This window comes from Pholcus phalangioides, unplaced genomic scaffold, assembly GCF_987345545.1.
Source record: "Pholcus phalangioides strain wild (caught in Gottingen) unplaced genomic scaffold, Ppha-v1.0 ptg000015l_1, whole genome shotgun sequence".
Taxonomy (NCBI): domain Eukaryota; kingdom Metazoa; phylum Arthropoda; class Arachnida; order Araneae; family Pholcidae; genus Pholcus; species Pholcus phalangioides.
In genome coordinates, this window is record NW_028301608.1 from 20,679,927 (window position 1) to 20,693,221 (window position 13,295).

Below are 13,295 nucleotides of genomic sequence, written 5' to 3' on the forward strand. Positions count from 1 at the left end.
GCGGTCTTTGCCTAATAAAATATATTTGTATTTGTTCGTGTGTTTTTTTATAGCAATTCTGGTTTCGAAACTGTTTATAGCGCATGTGCTGAAGGAGAAAACAAAAGAACGTCAAGAGACTATTACCCAGTTTTTTCTTGTTTCCTAAAAAAAACGAAAAGAAAACGATACTAAATACTTTGGACAACGTCGTCACCAATGCTTGCCAATGCGCATCTACAGGGTGTCACATAAATTCGTAAATAATTCAAAAATTCATAAAAAATGAAGGAAATGGTGTATTTGAATGCCGGTTTGCCAAAAAGTTATTCTCACGGATTTATTTTAGTAGAGAAAAAAATATTTAGTTCAAATTTTTGTCAACAGAGGCCGCTGCACGAAAGCAAATCGCTGGAAGAATTATGAAAATCAGAGTCCTAATAAAAATTAATTTATTAAGAGAGAATAAAATGTAAAATGCGGGGTGTGTGATCAACAGCTCATTTCTGGAATTCCCTCTTATTGGCACTTACGTAAGGTTTTTATTGTGATGGGGGATGATTGGTGAAGTTGTTTTATCTCAGCCACGAATCGCCAGCTGAAGCTTTACAAATGTTTTCGTGAAAAAAGGTTAAGAAATAAAATTTTAAATTTGCTGCCATGAAAGACCCTCTATTGATAAAAATTAGAAATGTTTCGTATACGAAAAATAATCATCTTCGTGAGAACCCAATTCAAATATAGAAATTTCTTCAATTTTTATGAATTTTTAAACTACTTATGAATTTATGGGGCACCCTGTAGATGTTCTACTTAAAGCATCAAAATTCGTTTTTACTCCTCCAAATTGATTTAAGGAGTGAAAATACTCCTTCAAATTTTAGGGGTTTCTTTTTTTTTTTTAATATTTATGAAAAACATAGAACATAGGGAATTCCCGTATTTGGTACCCTACCCTGTATAAAAAAGCTCCTTTTTCTATCTTCTAACCTTAACCTAAATCTTTTGGCCCTAAATCATGAGGTGCATGGCAAATGCCCCCATTTGCCCATGTGAAAATCGGCCCCCACCCTTATCATAAAACAATAAAACACGATTTTGGCACTCCTAGAATGTTTTTTGATAAGTTGCTACTGGATATATAAACACCCTTTGACCCGTTTAGAATTAGCCCGAGCTGCAAAGGGTACTCGAAATCTTTTTATGCTACAGCGCCATGTGTGAGTGAAATTTCGATCCATTTTTTAATTTATCAGAGAATTATAAATTAGAGTCTGGGGGAAAAGGATTACAGTTAGCCTGATTTTACTGTCTGCTAACGGGGAGTGAAATATTCCACTACATTGGAGATCCGGAGTTTCCGTTAAGGGAAGGTTCCAGCGTATCATCACTATCAAAATACCTGAGGGTTGCGTCGTTCATTGCAGTTTGATGGGAATAATCAAATTATTCATATTCCAAATGGGCCCATCAGTTTTGGGATACCCTTCGTATGTGCGAACTTCAAGAACGAATAGATTGAGAAACAAATGAATCATAATTTCACAGAAGTTATTTAACCCCTTAACTGCCATGGGCATAGATATATATACCCCTTATAGGGAGTCGGTGCGTTAACTGTCACGGGCGTATATATACGCCCTACCTATTTGTGTGATCGAAAAAAAGGGTGGGACATGGGAGAAGATCGTGTAAGATTTCATCGACCCTATCTCCAACAAAGCTAGGACATCAAGTTTCCTGATTTCTTGCCAGGAAAGTATTTTTTCTTCACTCAATTTTTTATTTATTCTGTAAGGTCCATGAAAATGTTTAGACGTTTTCAGCAATTGTGATGGGTGGAGTGGTCAATACCGTTTTGTATTGAAGTGCTGAAAAACTTCACGAAACTTTTGTGGAATAGTGACGCAGTCTTCTTGTGTAAAGAGTCATGTTGTGATAAGTTTGTGTCCCAACTGAGCAGCATGTTGGCATAGATTACGTGTCATATGTTAAATTACCGATTCGGTATAACCGCAGCAAAATTGTGCGAAAATTACAACCACCAGTTCAAAAGAGCGATCGACCTATTTCTTAGTGGACATGAATCTAAGAATGATTTCCTTGTTGTTCTTGGTTTTTAGCAACTTTTAGTTTTACATTCGTTTTCTACTTCAAAATATTGAGTTTTTAATATGCACATCATTTTTTTTTATGAATTTTCGTATTGAAATAAAAGTTTTGTAGTCACTTGACTTACGTTTATTCCACAGATTCCTCCCATTGCCCCATCATGCTACGCCAACTTACCCCAGATGTAGGCAAATTAGCACAGTTAGAACAATTTTTGACGAATCGGAAATACAATTATAAGCGACATTTTCATCATTAATTTGTAGCTAAGGATTAATGCTATCTGCAGCATCTGTCAAATTTGTTGTACGTATTACAGCAAATTTGTGTACAGGACAAAATAGAAAAATCAAGAACTAAAAACTATATGCCAACTAGTCCCGGTCTCCCCCTATTTTTTGTTGGCTGATTGTCTAGTCAAAGACGCCACTAACGATAGTGACTTCTCGTTATTTCTTCCTAAATCATGGGCAATGAAAGAATTGGAGAAGGATCTTCTGAATCAGTGGCAGTACAGATGGATCTACCTCACAAAGACTGGAAGAAAGATCTTCGAAGTGATCCCCATAGTGAAATTTAAAAATCTTAAATGGACAAAAGAGGAGGTGCAGTTCTTCTCCGAAGATGGCCCCCTTCCCCACATATCTACATAGATTCCACCGAAGGTCTGAGAAATGCCAATGTGGGCAAGTCGGTAGCGTGTTACACCTCGCCATAGAGTGCCCAGTTACTCAACGAGTTCACCTGCATAGCCCAACAGAAGATATCATAGCTTGGAAAAAATCTATCCTCAGTAACAAAGCAATCCGTGACAAGCTCTGTACCCTGATGAAATTCCTCAATGACAATCCGGACAAAATAATAGTGCCAAGAGCCCAACAAGAAGTGCATAATGACAGTGACTCATGCACCGATTCTGACTATGAACCATAAGGATCCTTATAATGTATATCCGTTGCAATGTCTTTTCTATTGGACAGTGATGTTCATCTTGATTTCTGTAATATATGTGTTTAGTTTTGTTGCGATCCATGCGGGTACTTATAATGTTGTATATCCATTGCATTATCTTTTCTCTATTGGATAGTGATGTTCGTGATTTCCTCTGATTTCTATTATATATGTGTTTAATTCTGTGGTGATCCATATGGTTCCTTATAATGTTGTGTATCCGTTGCAGTGTACGTATAGGAGTACGTTGCAGTGTACATTATAAGGAACCACATGGATCACCACAGAATTAAACACATATATAATAGAAATCAGAGGAAATCACGAACATCACTATCCAATAGAGAAAAGATAATGCAATGGATATACAACATTATAAGTACCCGCATGGATCGCAACAAAACTAAACACATATATTACAGAAATCAAGATGAACATCACTGTCCAATAGAAAAGACATTGCAACGGATATACATTATAAGGATCCTTATGGTTCATAGTCAGAATCGGTGCATGAGTCACTGTCATTATGCACTTCTTGTTGGGCTCTTGGCACTATTATCTTTGACGTATCAATAAATTTTGGTTTTACCGGAGATGCCCTGCCCCCCCCCCACCCGAGTGGGGGGCGAAGTGCTTACGTTGCTTCCTGCGACAGAGCCTGGGTGTCTCGCGGTTTCTCCAGTATCTCCAGTATCCGTTGCAGTGTCTTTTCTCTATTGGACAGTGATGTTCATCGTGATTTTCACTGATTTCTGCTATATATGTTTAATTCTGTGTTGATCCATGTGGGTCTTTATAATGCTGTATTCCCGTTGCAATGTTTTTTGGTTTTTTTTACTTGAGTTCCTCGCTGGTGTGGTGGGTGTCTTTGCGTGTTTATCTGCAAGAAATGCTGCAGTTTTGTTTACTTATTTATTTTCTTTGTTTGTTACGTTTTATTTTTATTCATTTTTTATCGTTATTATTTTTTCCCCTCCTTTTTTTCTGTAGCGTGGCTTCGTTAACCGCTTATATCCCTCTCTTGGGATGGAGTGGGAGCCATGTTGTGGTTTGGTGGTCTCCCCTATTTTAATCACGCGTTTAACAAGCTTCCGAATCGAAGAAAAAAAAGAGTCAATAATCACCAGAAACTTCGTGATACCCGATATTGACAATTCGTTATTTTTTTTTGATATTGCAGGTGCACGGTGAGACACAAAAAAATTTCATTGTATCCGATTTCGTTATAAGCATGCTTAACTATTTTACGCCGGTGTATTGCACTGTAAAAGTTCTTTGACAAAGATCTTTTATAAAATAAGTTTCACAAAGAAATATGACAGTGTAATGGTAAACTTCGTGCTTTGTTGAAGTTTCTTTTATCGATGTTAGCCTCCTCATCCAATATTTGAAAGGGGAAAAAAATATTTATGTCCCACAACATCGGATACGGCTTTAAGTAGTGGCAACAGTGAAGATAAAAGCCAACGAAGAACAATAAAGGAAAGTTGTCAAGAAACAATGCAGATTCTATGTTGTATCAAGCATCATCCACCGTGACAGAAATGACTCAAATAAACAAAGATAATCACGTTAAGAAGCCGAATCAACCTCAACGATTCCGTGGACAATTTTGTTAATTCATTGCTGATGAATTGAAGGGAATACGTGACGCTGTTGTGACGCGCTTATACTCCTAGTCAAATGGAAAATCCTACAAGAGATTTTATAGTCGTGGAACTCCTTCACCGAGTTCGTCTTTGTCTTCACTTATCCTTAAATACAGTGAAAGTCTGTTATAAATCATACTTTCAACAGCCAGTTGTTAAAAACCTTGTATGGATAGCGGAGAGTGACGTCATCCTTTCATAAGTCGCCATCTGGTAGCAGCGTCAGCAGTTATGAGCTTGGCCTGAATCAGGTCCGGCCGTCCAATGTACGGTCCCTTTCAGTGTACGGTCCCTTCAGTGTAGTCTAGGGTAGTCGTTCTCAACAGTTTCAAACCCGCGGCCCGTTTTCTATCATTTTTGTGAGTCGAAGGCCCGGTCAAACACACAACCAACGGAAAATAAATTAGGAAAAATGAAACGGCTGATCACTCGCGGCCCGATATGAATGATATCAGGGCCTGACACCGGACCGCGGTTCGGCGGTTGAGAAACACTGGTCTAGGGCGTTCACCTGGAAAGTGAAAGGACGTGGGTTCGATTCCCCGCTAAGGCAGTTGAATTTTGTGTCTTTCCAAAAATTCATCTTCGCAACAGCCAGTTATTAAAAACCTTGCAAGTCTGTTCTAGTCATCTGTTTTCAGTCATTCTGAAACAACTTTACGAAATTAAGTTAATTTAATTTATCAAATACAGATATCCTTCCAGATTGAATTTGCACTATTACAAATTCTACTTCTTCTGGGAGAATATCTGGCACTGTAGAGTCAATTTCCAATATTGGGGCTTCTAAGTTTTTCTTGGAAGAAAACAGGTCATTATAGAAATTTCTAGCAATATCTTCCATGTTTTTTATGTTTGATCTTCTTACGCCATTGATGTCTGTTAGTGCAATTGGGATTATTTGCTTTAAACGAAGTTTTCTCTCTCCATCTTTTTTAAGACTTTTATTTGCTTCAGCTGTTTCCCCCTTAATTTTGATTCTCTATAGTTTTGATAATCTTCTTTTATTTTTGTTCTAAGCAATTGACATATAATAGTATATTCTAAATGATTATTCCTTGATTCTTTAAGTTTTTCTTTTTGTTAGGAGTTCTAGAGTTTGATAAGACAGATGTTCTCAACTTGGTTTCGGAATAGAAATGGTGGAGCCATTTTTGCACATAATGAGTTTATCTTGGAAGATTCTATAATCCCTGTCAATATCATTTCCTAAGACCAGTCAGTTTCTTCGATAAGCTCTCTGAAATGGTTATTGTTGATCTGCTTCATTTGACAGATATGGTTTGATAACTCACGAGCCTTCTCCACGGTTTTTCTGTTGATGCTAATGATGTGTCTAAGTGATCTATGTTAGAAAAAACATCAAAATAAGTTTTGCCAACTGTTTCAACATCTCTTGTTGTATTCTTTTGCAGTTTGTCAAAATATAATCAATTTCATTTCTAGTATTTCCATCTGGTGCTTGCCAATCCCATTGCTTACCATGACGCTTTTGAGAAAGCCGTTCATGGTATAGAGCTCCTCTGCTTTTTTCTTCCGAAGTGAAATGGGTCGATAAAATTTTCTTTAGTTCTTCCTTTTCCAGTTTTTCATAGCAAATCTCCACATACGAAAGTGTAAGTTATATTGAACTTTAACCTCTTTACGATCAGGGACGTAATATTGCGTCCAAATGCCAGTGGAATGAATTCATTCAAGCTGACTATTTCTTCAACCTTTTTTTTTGCTCAACGCGAAACTTAATGCAACCCTACGAAACAAAGTTGTGTGTGTTTTCCCCCCTCTCTGTTTTAAGCTTTTTCCTCCTTCTCATTCTACACGGCATCCATCTTTGTGGAGATGCGAGAATATTGATTCTTTACGAATGAGGATTTTTTTTTCTCAAAAAGTATTAAAGTCCCCATTCCTTCATGTGAAGTCTGGCACACTCCAGGGTTCGGTCCCCTCACCATTACCATTTCTAATTTATATAAATGATCTACCCGATTCCAAAAACTGCCGTATCAGACTCTTCGCTGATGATTGTGTTATCTACAAAACTGTGTCCAATCTTTCCGACCAAGAGAATCTTTCCTTAACATTCCTTAACATTATTTCCGAATGGTGCTCAACCTGGGAATATGAAAGTTACCTGTCAAAAGAATTCACCACGATTTCCCTTACTCGATAAACAGTTCTTTGATCTCTGAGGTTTCCCATTATAAATACCTAGGCATTATAATCTCTTCCGATCTCCACTGGAATCTTCACGTTGATTATATTTTTATAATAAATGTCTCTCTCTCTTCAAAACCTCTTTTTCCTTCGCCGTAACCTGAAAAACTCCACCCATCATGTCCGTCACTTGTGCTACCAGACGTATGTTCTCCCTGCTCTCTCCTATGCCTGCTAAACCTGGGACCCACCATATCCAAACCAACATAGACAAATTAGAATATATCCAAAATATGTCCACTCGCTTCATTTTTAGCTGTTGGTCTTCATCTGTCTCCAACTCAATATCCAACCGCTTTCCTCTCTTCGACATATTTCTCGTTTAACTTTTCTTTACAAAATCCTCCATGGGTTTTTTAATATTGACACTTCCAACATTCTAATTAAACCCTCATATTTCTCTGTTAGACTCAATCATTCCCAAAAAACTTCAGCCCATCTTTGCCTCTTCAGATTGTCACTAATTCAGCTTCTTCCCAAGAACTATTATCGACTTGAACAACCTACCACCAAATATTGTAGATTGTACTACGATTTCCGAATTTTCCTGTTCCATCAATCGTCATTTTCCGTCATACATAACTTCCGCATCCTCTTCTATAGGCCTCGGATGGATAAACCCCTCTTGTGAACTCAAAAGTGATGATGGCAAAATAACATGCCTCTTTTTTCCAGCGATTACAACTCTTATCCAGCCTATGGACCAGGGCATAATTTGGCATAATTGAAACTACGAAGCGACGCTGCAGAAAAGCTTTCATCTGATGATGCCATGACTGTCAACGAATTCTGGAAAAGATACAACATAAAGAACGCTATTTTAAATATCGCCACTGCTTGGGCTGACTTTATATTGATCGTTTTCTAAAACTGAATACATAATATATATGTATTATTCACTTTTAAAGGGTTTTATTTTCATTTTCGTCCCAAGCCCGCAGTGAAATCACGTTACTGTATTAAGAGATTTCTGTTATCCGTCATAGCCCTGGTCCGGACGGTGACGGTTAATGATATTTTCACTGTATTTACATTTTTTTTTCATTACTAATTCCGCCGGATTATTTTTTTTATATTTTTGTGTCTTTTTATGTTTTTCAGTCCTACAACGATAAATCATTCAATCATAACACTTCACTCATAGTTAGAAAAACTGATGGCAGATGGCAGCACTACAAATAACAAGCATTACAGAGAAACAAAAAAACTTCACGTCAGGTTTCACTACACACCCCCCCCCCCGGGGTTCCCCGGGGGGGGGGTGTGTGGGCGGGGTGCATGTGTGGTGTAGCAGCAGTAGGTAGGGCCTCCAAAAAATGGCTCGGGGTTCTATGATGTTCTTAAGTCAGCCACCTCGTTGGGCAATTTGCCTGTTGTGGCGTTGTATTTGTATATCCATCACACATACAAGACTCATTTGGAAATTTTTTCATATTTATCAAAAATTCATCAATTACACAAGTGTGTAATTAGTGAGTTTTAGCAAGACGAGTACGCACAACAACCGATTTATCACATTTAATGTAACATATATATTATACACGTTAAGCTTTTTGAAGAACTAAAGAAATATATTTTCTGGTTAATACATTTTTCATAACTTGGTATTAATTGGTATTGTAGGTTACAGTCGACGCTCATTACAACAAACGACCATGCGTTACTGCGACAGTTCCATTATAGCTACCGAAACATTAGAGAATCTCTCTCAAATGTTTCCCTATTCATCCCATGTAATTTTTCATTCAACATAACGACTTACAAAGATCATTAAATCCAATATAACGTCCAAACTCAGCTTTATCAAACCCTCCTCTTTGCAAGGAAAAGAAAAACAAATCTATCCTTTGTTTACATAAGAGTATGTGCATGCAATTAATGATTGCAATTGATTATAGTGGAACCTCGTTTATACGTTAAGGGCTCCCCCTGAGAGAGCATTTATTTTCTCAACGGAAAAAAAATTACATCCTACTCCGATATATAAGAACTCGATAAACTTTTCCGATGTTAGAGCCCCTAGCTACCGCAAATACCCGAATGAAATTCAAAGTATAGGTGTTTCAAAGTATGAGAGAATGAAGAGAAGAACGAAACCCTACTTTTTTCGTGGTTAGTCACAGTTAGTCGAACTCTAAAATTCGAGAATTTTGTTCGGTGTTCTTTGTTCCCATCTAATATTGCCACCCTCTAAATTTTACCGCCAGGGGCAGTTGCTCTCCCCAACCACAGTTACGGCCCTGGTGGAGACATTAAATTTTTATCGTCTCCTAAAACTCGGATTAAACTCAATTTGAAACTAAAATCTCTAATTTGTTCACGATATTGATATTCGAAAATTTTTAACTATGGTCACTTATCCAAAATGTTCTGTATAGAACATGGTTTATAAGACATCTAATCGGTTCATTCAAATAAACCAAGTTAATTCATAAATTTTTAATAAAACTTTTAATCGAATTGATCGAGTCGATTAACTCAATTAAACTTTTTACCTGCAATTGACAATTGATCGATTAACTGACCCGATTAATCAATTAATCAGACGAGCTTCATCGTTAAGGTTGCCGTCACGGTCCCGGATTCAAGCCCGATGGAGGATATAGATGAGGTATTTTTCCTAACGAACTTGAGGCGACCACCAATAGACAGCGGCTTCCTTTCCAACCCATCTCATTAATGACAGTAAGTTGCAATATATCGATATGGCCAGAGTTGGCGTTTGGTGAAGTAGCCCTAGATATAAACCGTACTCGTTATAATGGACTTTTACAATGTACTCTTATAGAGTTTTAGTTTTATAATCCGCCAAATGCATTGACTCTTACTTTCTCCACATACTGCTAAGAATACAGAAAACAAAGAGTATTGAATATTCTTATAAACCGGTGATAATTTGCTTGATGATAAATAATGGTTATGACCTCATGTGAAAGGTCCTTGTTCCATATAAATAATAATATTTTTTGTTGTTCTTTTTTCCAATCTTTCTTCTGAGAAAGGTCGGGATACATCAAGTCCATCAATAATAGGACCTGATAATCGAACTGCTGATTCAAATTATATATATACGATCATCTCTCTCTGCCACTCTTTTCTTAGCACGTGTTTTTATATCTATTCCCGTCTGGACTGAACCGGCCTCGTTTATTTAGCTTTTTTTTGTTTTGTTTTTAATCTACTTTTTTTTTTAACATTTTGATGCTTTTCACTTTCTTCTTTGCTCTAGAGATAAAGCTCAGCAGCATTATCCGTGATTCTTAGGCAACTGTTAAAAACGTCGTGCGAGCGACCTGATCGGCCCAGTCTCCCGATAGACGTCAAATCGTTCACCAACTACACTCAACTTTATCATCTCGAAAAATTATCTTTGAAGGTCTTGCTCCGGGTAAGAATAGAATCTTATTCCTTTCTTTCTTATTTAACCCCTTATTTATTATTATTTTCCATGTTAGAATCGGAAACATTTCATTTTATACAATTTTTATGCAATCACGTATTCATTTCAATTTCGCTGGAAATTGCGGTGAAAGGTGATAAAAAATATACAGTCGGCCTCTCTTAATAAGCACCATAATATCCGATTGAGCGGGGTATCCCATTACGCGTAGGGACAATTCAATTACCCCTTTGCAACATTAGTATAGTTTGTATGCTGAAAACTGATGAAGGAGAATATTAATGAAGCTTCTGGAATAAATCAGACATAAAAAATTAAAGGGAAATTATATTTAATTGCAATGACACAGCACACCCAAAATTTTTACTTTTCATTAGGAAAGTTAGCGCCTTCTATTGGCTCAACAGGGAACAAAAAACAGGGTGTCCCATAAATTCGTAAACAGTTTAAAAATTCATAAAAATTGAAGGAACTGATATACAGTTGACCCCGCTTAACCGGATATCAACGGTTCCAGTACACAATACCTGATTATTAGAGGTATCCGATTATGCGGGGCAGAGGTGCCAACATGAAGAAAACATTGGGGGAGAGCGGCTGAAAGTTGCTGGCCGTCCCGTATATACGGGACTCAATCGCGTACACGGGAGAGGGAAGATGCATTGCACTGTTTTTTCAGAAATTATTGGGAGGGCTCAGCCTCTACTCCTAGAAAATTTATTGTGGTTGGGGGGGGGGGGGCTCAAATGGCTTCATCCCCCCAAGGTTCCAGCGCCTATCAAACTATTTAATTGACATTTTACAACGAAAGAAAAGTTTGTATATTGAAAAATGATGAAAAGGATCAATATTAATAATGCTTCTCGAAGGAATCAGAATCAAAAATGAAATGAAAATTAATACGTAACTATACATAAGATTTTACTTTTCATTAGGAAAGTAAGCGCTATCTATTGACTCAGAAACAGAAATAAATATTTAAATGCACGTATTGATAACTTGGAGACCAGCACCTACTTCTAAATATATTTATCTTGACCTAGTAACATATTTTCTATTAATTTCAAATGTTGCATTCAATAATAACATTAAGTATATATAGTGGTTGATGTGTATTAATAGTTGTGTGAAAGATTATATTCCATAAAGAAAAATTCGGATGCTTTTTCTTGCAAAGAAGTCAGACCCAAGGTGTACGTTTACCTGTTACTCGATTAAGCGGGGTGCACTCATAATTATGAATATTCCAAGAATAATGGGAGATATATAGACGGCTTTTTCTCAGACCAAAGATATGAAGGAAACGGATATTTTCTGGATATTATGCTGAGGTGAACTCGAAAAGAAACGTCACATCCTGTCTCCACCAGGAAACTCAGGCCCTCTTGCACACCGGGCAGGCATGCTACCATCTACACCACTAGAGACACAGCCCTTCCTTCTGTATTTCACGGGCTATGGCGTGAGGCGCTGAAGTAGAGGCATTTTAGTAACCTCGGTAGTATGCGGATCACTTTGGCGTAATTTTTCAGCACGCTCACTAGTGACGAACTTTCCGTCCTTTCACTTCCCCCCTGTTCGTGGGGGGAATTTTCTTTGTGATGATAATGCTGCTTTGCCACTTTTCTTTTCCTTCCGTTGATGATGCTTTCTCGTTAACCCCAGAGCGAAGCAGCATAATTTACTATTTGTGCACTAGTGGTTAACGACAAAGTATCATCAACGGAAGGTAAAGAAAAGTGGCAAAGCAGCATTATCATCACAAAGAAAATCCCCCCCACGAAGAGGAGGGAAAACGGGGGGGGGGGGAAGGAGTGAAAGGACGGGAAGTCCATCACTAGTGCTCGTGCCGAAAAATTATGCCAAAGTGACCCGCATACTACTAGCCTCACTAAACTTCAGGAAATTCACCCCCCCCCCCCAGGTGGGACGTTAGAGAAAGATAGACGAATTTTTTTCTTACCCCAAGATATATCAAGGAAACAGATATTTTCCGGATATTAATATCCAGAGTCGAGTCCCGGCGGAGGCAGGGTGATTTTTCATTCTAAGTTCACCTCAGCATATTATCCAGAAAATATCTGTTTCCATTCCAAGAATAATTTATGTAATAATGCATTTTAGTTTCGATCACATGAAGTTGTCAAATCATTTCTTTTGGTTTATGAAGTTTGAAATCCCACGACGTATTCAGTTTTATTTCGCGGGAAATTATAGCGAAAGATAACACTTATAAATATTCCAAAAATAATTTATGGAATAATACATTTTAATTTTGGTCATATGAAGCTGTTCTAATTTCATGAAAAGTAATTTGTATACAATTTGTTTTAAAGTAACTCTGAATAATGATTTGAAGCCGTCTTTTTTCACACTACGGAAAATCCTTAAAGGAAGTGCAAAACGCTTCAGTGACTGAATGTTCCTCTATAATAATTTTAAGATTTGAACCCTTAATTGCACGATTTATTTTCGAGCAGATAATTTCTTATTACACGTATTTAAAGCCAAAAAAATCTATTTCGAATCGTACTTGTTTGTGCAAAGTCATGTTGAAGACGTGCAAAGCCTCAAAAAATCGCACATAAAATAAATGTATTTGAAGTAACATTACTTTCCAAATGTGCAGGGTGCTTAGATAACTGCTCGAACCGCAAATTACTGGCGAACCTTCGATCCTAGAGCCATTCTTCCAATTAGAAAAAATATCCAAATGGCGTATGGACCTGACATACGACAATCATATTGCAAGTTACTAAAATAAAAAAATTAACTTTTTATATGGACACCCTGTGCTCAAAAACCCAATTAGGAAGTTGTTGTCCTCTCTTCTGATCAAAACAAAAGAAATTCTACATTTCCAAGTGCAATATTCGCGGAGATATTTGAATTCAAAAAATGAAGTAACCTGCAAATGTGGTGCGGGCGAAGTAAGTGGTCTGGAACTGTGCCACAGGTCACTCAAGTCATCCAAAACTGTTTCGCGG

At 37.3% G+C, this 13,295-nt stretch overlaps 1 protein-coding gene across 1 annotated transcript in view; it reads left to right on the top strand.

The window, feature by feature from the left end:
• The first annotated feature begins 10,151 nt into the window (after positions 1–10,151).
• Positions 10,152–13,295, top strand: part of Cbs (Cystathionine beta-synthase) — a 73,996-nt gene continuing 70,852 nt past the window's right edge. Inside the window, exon 1 of the mRNA XM_089243139.1 lies at positions 10,152–10,296. The gene's annotated coding sequence lies outside the window, so the exon portion shown is untranslated. The remainder of the gene's footprint in view (positions 10,297–13,295) is intronic.